Source organism: Erythrolamprus reginae, chromosome 1 (assembly GCF_031021105.1).
Source record: "Erythrolamprus reginae isolate rEryReg1 chromosome 1, rEryReg1.hap1, whole genome shotgun sequence".
Classification (NCBI taxonomy): domain Eukaryota; kingdom Metazoa; phylum Chordata; class Lepidosauria; order Squamata; family Dipsadidae; genus Erythrolamprus; species Erythrolamprus reginae.
This window is the reverse complement of record NC_091950.1, coordinates 250,559,789-250,568,006: the sequence shown is the minus strand read 5'-3', so window position 1 is coordinate 250,568,006 and position 8,218 is coordinate 250,559,789.

Genomic DNA, 8,218 nt, shown 5'->3' with positions numbered 1-8,218 from the left:
TTTGGTATTGCTTGTCAATGTTCTGCCGGGCTCTATGGTATGAGTCTCCCGAAAATTCAAGGGTACAAATTTCAGACACACACATACTTGAAAGTTCAAAAACAATGTTCTTTATCAAAAAAATTCAAAAGAAACAAAGCACCCTTTTTGTATTACAAAGAGCACTGGTCCCAAAACAACCTGGTAGTCTGCATAATCCCCTTAATCAGTCCTGAAGTACTTAGCTAGCAGCTGTTAAGGAACGTCACAGCCCTCTTTCTTCCAAGAAGTGAGACCCCCACACTTTGCTCTGCTTTGGTTTCAAAGTCGTGAAAAATCAACAAAGTCTGGAAACAGCAAGGCACAGTCCTGAAGAAACAACGATCAGATAATCTTCCACAGCGGCCAAACCAGCACGCTGCTATTTATACCAGCAGCTCGAATTACTGGAGCCCCACCGAAACACAGGTGGCCTCTCTTATCTCCTGTAATATTTCTTCAATTGGTCTCTTCGATGCATAATTCTGCACATGCGTGGGTCTAACACTTCCTCATCCAAATCGACCGAAGATAATGGAGATTGGCTTCCTGGGCTGTGTGCCAAACCCCCCTCTTCCAAGTCTCCCCCACCTTTTTCGTCCGAGGAAACTGCACTACCTAACTCTGTCGGCAATAAAACAGGCCTATGACATGTTGATGTTTCCCCTGCATCCACCTCCACATTCCTTCGGGCAGGAGCTGGGCCAGAGCCAACCACAACAGTCAATAAATAAAATTATACAATGGTTTCCATTAAAAACTTCCTATTTGGCTTCTTTGAGAAACTTGCGTATTTTATCTAACACTGTGCTCCAGGCTTCATTGCCATCTGGGATGTCTTTTTTTACTTAAAAGCCTTTGGGGGAGGAGTATGAATTCTGTTTTGTTCATATGATCCACATTTTTCATTTTTCACTGCTCAATATCAATGAAAAGCAAGAAGGGACTGGGATTGGTGAACCGTGCTGCATAGATTAATAATCACTATATAAGGTACTTGAGTGAGGTCAGGAGTCAATAGCTCAGCTGTTACCTATGCCCAAGTTCTATTAAAATCAACATTATGAACAATTCCTGGAAGAACTCAAGTGGATTCATTCTTTGTAATGGAATTCCTATAGCTTCGTATATAATTTGCTGAGCAATAATCATAAAGCGTAATTCATTTTCTTTTTCATTTCTTGTTCTATATTAAATCACTTTGTTTCCTTCAAATTGTTGGCTTTTTAAAATAGGTTTTGCCAAAGCCATGTAAAAGATAGGACCCAAACTCCAGCTAATGACACTCCCAGTAAGTAAATTGACTTAATATGTGATGGGACTGAGATACATGGTTATATGAGGAATAAGTTATCTAAAAGTTATTTTGAAAAAGACAAAGAAAAAAATAAAGGCAATTTAATAGTCAGCTATCTTGAAAATAACCATGTAAAGGGAAGGAAAATGGCACCAAATAATATTCTTCCAAAGAATGAGCCTCAGTTTTACGTAAACTGGTAGTTACCAGACATCTAGACAGAAAAGAACTTTGAGTTGTAAAAAACTCAAAAGTGAGGAGATGAGCTGGCGTTGTTACTGTGGCTGATTTTTATAGAACTCCAAAAAGCACAAGAAATAAACGGTAAAAAAATTGGGGGGTGGGAAGAGGGAAATTGCCAGGAAAGAATCAGTGAGAAGTTTCAATGACTGCTGCTCCAGCTCTTTGGCTGGCTTAAACAAAAGAAAAGAATACAACACAATGATAAAACATACAAGTCTGAAGAGTACCTCCATGTAAAATGTTATCTAAGAGATGTTCTCTTTTACACAAAGAAGAGATTATACCGTCCAAAGATTATCCTGCATCTTTGGAGGAATAAGTGATATTGAAGTGAAAAATGGATGAAATTTAAGTCTCCACAATTTTCAGCAATTCTTGTGTGGGCAGCAAAATAAATAAATAAATAAATAAATAAATAAATAAATAAATAAATAAATAAATAGATGAATGGATGGTGAAAGAAAGGTATGAGGGCCACCCAGAAAGTAATGCACCACATTTTTTTCTTCAACTATTATTTATTGAACACAATGAAACTTACACACAAGAAAGAATGATGTTTCTTCTCCATTCCCTATTTTTTCATGTAATCTCCATCCCGTTCTATGGCCTTCCTCCAGCGAGACACAAGGGCGTGTATGCCCTGTCAGTACCACTCCTTGTTCTGGTCACAAAGCCATTTCTGCACTGTACGAATCACCTCTTCATCATCCTCAAAATGTCTTCCACGGATGGCATCCATTCAGATCCATGCAGATTCTCCATAAACTGTACACAAACATTTGTGAATGTTCCCAACAGTTTCTTTCTCCACAGTGAGAAATTCAATGACGACATGCTGCTTGTAACATACATCTCCATTTCGAAACACTGCTGCAGCTATGCTATCTGTCTGAAGAAATGTAAAATTAACACATGCACTCCTGACAATTCATCTGAAATTTCACATTCGTACCATTACTGTATCCTGAGGGGAAAAAATTGGTGCATTACCTTCTGGATGACCTTCGTAATATATTTTTGAAACAATCCATGTTGGTGATGGATTTTTCCTGAACTGAGGACTATATCTTATTGAACCCTTGATAACTCAGCTTTTCTGGTTGAAGGCAGAATTCAACTGGAAATCAAATACATACTGCATCTTTGGTTATAAGTTTATGACTATATTATACATTAATCGGTTAGTGCTCTGCATCTTTCTGTTGCATTTCAGGAGCAGGTAATGTGAAACCTATGTGATAAATCTACATGCATGGTGAGTTACCCAGATTCACCCTATCAATTTCTTACAGGTTATATATCTTTAGCACCTAATTCTGTTCTGCATTATAGGTTATGACCTATAAAGCCCTTCATGGCACCGGACCAGATTATCTCAGGGAACGCCTTCTGCTGCACGAATCCCAGCGACCAGTCAGGTCCCACAGAGTGGGCCTTCTCCGTGTCCCATCAACTAAACAATGTCGTTTGGCGGGACCCAAGGGAAGAGCCTTCTCTGTGGCGGGCCCTGTCCTTTGGAACCAACTCCCCCCAGAGATTAGAATTGCCCCCACCCTCCTCGCCTTTCGTAAACTTCTTAAAACCAACCTCTGCCGTCATGCATGGGGGAACTGAGATATTCTTTCCCCCTAGGCATTTACAATTTACGCATGGTATGTCTGTATGTATGTTTGGTTTTTATAATAAGGTTTTTTTTTAGTTATTTTAGTATTGGATTGGATTGTTACATGCTGTTTTTATCATTGTTGTTAGCCGCCCCGAGTCTACGGAGAGGGGCGGCATACAAATCCAATAAATAAATAAATAAATAAAGTTTAAGAAAATGTATAAATAACTTCTCATTATCATCAAGCACACACATACTAATGTACCAATGCTTCTACTGATGCATTGAGGTTCATTCATGGAGATTGTCTCCCTTTACCACCCCTGAAACACTTCAAATCAAAAGAGAAAACCTAAAGAAGGTGGACATTTTCCGGATCCCATCTCCAAGTCAAATGATGACATCAGTGGTGAGGTTCGAGCAAGGATGAATGCAGCCTGGATGCATTGACAAGAATTCACCAGTGTGTTATATGACAAATGGATGCCAGACTATCTTAAATCTAAGATTTACAAGACAACCAATATCCTTTTAGATGAATATCTGTGGTAACTTAATTGGCTGCACTCAATTTCAACCCACAAAGAATTTCAATCACACTTTGAGACTGCAATTGATGGCTGATAGAGTTCAAATCCTTCTCAGCAAATTGACAATTAGCATTCAAATGGCTTGCCGATCTCACTGCTGGCAAAGAGATCCTCAGAGCTGGTTGGAGGAAAGGAGGCAAGAAAGAGATCTGCTACCTATTTCCTCTTCCCTATACCTCTTCTGTAAAAATTTAATTTTTTAAAAAATAATAAATTGTAACAAACTGAAAATCATGGAAAAATGAGAAGATAATTGTTATTCTCAGTTTGGAAAAGACTAGCTTTATTGTGAGTTGAGTGAACCAAGTTAGAATCTTTGGATTTGTTGCCATCTTTTGTAGAGTTTGATTTTCAGTATTTTTATTGAGGGGGAAAAAATCAATTTTATTGACTATAAGAACCTATCAGATTGTGGTTTTGTTTTATTTCTGTCATATCAAGTGGAATTAGCTTGGTTCTGTTCAGTTTATTTATTCTGAGAAAGGTAGCAAGTGTAGAAGCATGAAGACTGGCAAAAACAAAAGCTTCAGGGAGAAAGAAAAGGTTGCAATCTGTCTATAGCAGGGTTGTCAAACTCACAGTGTCACAGTGGCAGAATGCAGCTGCGAGAGCAATCATGGGCTTTCCCAAAAATGCCCATGTAACACCAACACTCCGCAGTCTGCATTGGTTGCCGATCAGTTTCCGGTCACAATTCAAAGTGTTGGTTATTACCTATAAAGCCCTTCCTGGCACTGGACCAGGGTATCTACGAGACTGCCTTCTGCCGCACGAATCCCAGTGACCGGTTAGGTCCCACAGAGTGGGCCTTGTCCGGGTCCCGTCAACAAAACAATGTCGTTTGGTGGGGCCCAGGGGAAGAGCCTTCTCTGTGGCAGCCCCGGCCCTCTGGAACCAACTCCCCCCGGAGATTAGAGTTGCCCCCACCCACCTTGCCTTTCATAAACTCCTTAAAACCCACCTCTGTCGTCAAGCGTGGGGGAACTGAGACATCTCCCCCTGCCTATGTAGTTCTAGTGCATGATATGACTGTATGTATGTTTTTTATATTGGGGTTCCTTGCTTTTAGATTTTAAATGTGTAATTGTTATCTTAGATTTTAATTATTAGATTTGTCAATATATATTCTTTTTGTCACTGTTGTGAGCCGCCCCGAGTCTGCGTAGAGGGGCAGCGTACAAATCTAATAAATAATAATAATAATAATAATAATAATAATAATAATAATAATAATAATAATGTGATGTATCGTGACTTTTCCCCCTTTGCTAAGTTGGGCGTGGGTGTGGCCGGCACGTGATGCATCCAGCACATGGGCCAGGGGTTTGACAGCCCTGATCTAGAGCCCGTATTAATTAAAATTGAGCAGAGTTGCCAATAGAAACTCTGAATACTGCAAAGTGCCTTTCTGCTGGCCAGACCTTCAGATTAATTACACAATTTTTCTGTGTTGGCTATTTCACTCAGAGTACCAGATCCAAATAAAAACTTTTTCTATTCTAAAATCAACCAAATTGTTTGAATTCACAGATGAGATGATTCGTTGCATTATTTGGAAGCAGGTGACTGACCACCCAATTCAAGATCCAAACGTGTAGCTAAGGAGTAACATGTGATCCCTGTTTCTCATGGTCTAGTACAGGGGTCGGGAACCTATGGCTCGCGAGCCAGATATGGCTCTTTTGATGGCCGTATCTGGCTCGCAGACAGGACTCCTGCCTGTCTATGGGATAATGGGGGGGGCGGGCCCGGCGCTTCTGCTGCTGAGCCCAGTCTTCTCCCGGTGGCTTTCGACTCCTCCCGCCGAGGAGCTGCAAGGCTGGCCTCGGCTCCCCTTCCCTAAACCCCCGCCAGCCCCCTCCTTCCCTTCCCACCCTGCCCACCTTCCCCGAGGCGTCCCTTGCCCATCATCCCCTGCCGGCCAATGGGGCAGCGGGACTGCTAGATGGGCAGCTCTTCCGGCGAGGGTAGTCCTCCGCCCGCACAGAAAGCATCCTCCCTCACACCCAGCGCCGGCTCCATTCTTCTCGCCTTTTTCCCGCCTTCCGTCTTTGGGGCACAGCAGGACAGCGCCGAAAACCGCGGCATCGAGCAGAAGCCGGGGGACAGCTGCGAGCGGGAGCCCCAGGAGGGAAGTACCGGCAGCGCCCCGCCCAGCTGAAGCTTCACTGGCGTCGGCAAGTGTCCTTTGTGGCCCGGTGGGGGGGGGGGAGCTGCAGCGGCCGTAGGCAGTCATAGGGAGATGGCGGCGGCGAGAGGGAGCTCCAGCTGGGCTGGGGGTTCGGGGGGGCCATGAACGCCGCCCGGAGCCAATGGCTTCTTTTGGGCTTACTTGAATTCCTGCTGCTGGTAAGCGCGCGCGGGTGGCCGGGTGGGAAGGGCGAGGCGCGAGGGGGAGGCAAGTGGAGAAGCGGCGAGAGAGAGAAGTGGACCAAAAGAAAGAAAAGGGAAAGAGAGGGAGGGAAAGAGAAATGGAGAGGAAGGAAGGAGGGAGGGAGGGGAGGGAGGGAGAGAAGGAAGGAAGAGAAAGGAGGGTAGAAAGAGAGGGAGAGAGAGAGGAGAGAGAAAGGAAGAGGAGAGATAGAAAGGAAGAGAGAGAAAGAAAGAGGGATAGAAAGAGAGAGAGAGTGAGAGATGCTCAGTGAGCCTTTCTTTGAAGTTGCCTTTCTTTCTTTCTTTCTTTCTCTTTCTCTCTTTCTCTCTTGCTCTTTCATTCTTTTTTCTTTCTCTTGCTTTCTTTCTTTCTCTTTCTTTCTCTCCTTCCTTCTCTCCTTCCATTTCTTTCATTCCCCCTCTCTATTTTTATTTCTCTTTCATTCTTTCTTTCTCTCTTTCTTGCTTTCTTTCTTGCTCTTTTTCTTTCTCTCTTTTACCTTCCCTTCCTCTATTTCTTCTTTTCTTTCTCCTTCCTACCTTCTTCCCTCCCTCCCTTCCTTCAGTCCTTCCTCTCTTACTCTCCCCTTTCATAAGTTTCCTTGCTTCCTTCCTCTGTTCCTGTCCCTTCCCCCTTTCTTTCTTTCTTTCTTTCTTTCTTTCTTTCTTTCTTTCTTTCTTTCTTTCTTTCTTTCCTTCCTTCCCTCCCTCCATTTCTTGCTTTCCTTCTCCTTCCTCCCTTGTTTCCTCCCTCATTCCCTTCTTTCACTCCTTCTTCTCTTACTCTCCCCTTTCACACCTTTCCTTGCTTTCTTTGCACCCTTCCTCTGTTCCTGTCCCTTCCCTCTTTCCTTCCTTCCTTCCCACCCTCCGTCCATTCATTCACCCATTCCTCTCTTGATCGCCCCTTTTACCATTCCTTCCTTCCTTCCTTCCGATGTGGGCCTGGGCCAGCAGAGTAGTTTGCTTTTGCACCCCGTCTCGAGCTCCCTTGGTGCCAACCCGGCCCTCCCCACTTCAGAGAGAAGGGGGAGAAAGAGAGAGAGAGAAAGAGAAAGAGAGAGATAAAAAGAGAAAGATAGAGGGAGGGAGAGAAAGAGATAGAAAGAGACAAAGAGAGGGGGAGAGAAAGAGAGAGAGAAAGAAAGAGAGAAAGGGAGATACGTACGGCTCTCGCGGAATTATATTTCAAAATATGTGGCGTTTACGGCTCTCTTAGCCAAAAAGGTTCCTGACCCCTGGTCTAGTAGTTCAGGTTTTTGATAGAACTTTTTGTGTTCCATTGTCTTCTAAATTTCTCTAAATTAAACCAATAGGCCAATCTCAGAAGTAGTATGTTCAGAAGTTTCTATGTAAGCTTTCTTCTTCTTGTGATAAGATAATATTTTTACTCGGGGGTGAAATGCTCCCGGTTCGCACGTGCCTGTCAGTCGTTGGAGAGCCGGTCGCAAAGGGAGAACAAGGCTCTGCCCACCCACTTGGATGCCGCAATTTGGGTTTTTACCCTCTATGCATGCGCAAAGCCTTCTGTGCATGTGCTGAGGGTAAAGACCCAAATGGTGGCATCCGGGTCGGTGGGCAGAGCCTCACACTCCCTTCACAGTCGGCTCTCTGACAGACACAAGCAAAACGGGAGCATTTCATTCCTGCTTTTATTATTGTTCTTAGTCACCACATTCAAGCCAATTTCAGAATTTTATAGAGGTTCTTTACACCAATGTTTCCCAACCTTGGCAACTAGAAGATATTTGGACTTCAACTCCCAGAATTCCCCAGCCAGCGAATGCTGGCTGGGGAATTCTGGGAGTTGAAGTCCAGATATCTTCAAGTTGCCCAGGTTGGGAAACACTGCTTTACATGATTTGCCTGTATCATATCAAATGAGAATTCAGTTGAATATATCAGAGAGAATTATACAAATGATTTTGTGCAAGGTGTCAATTCAGAATGAAAGCCATGGAGAAAAATAATTTACTACATATACAATATACCAAAGAAACTCTTCCTATATGGTACAAACTGTTGGATCAGAGGGTCCTACCTTTGCAAGGTGCTCAGCCTGTTAGGAATGAGCCAGGACCTTCCGTA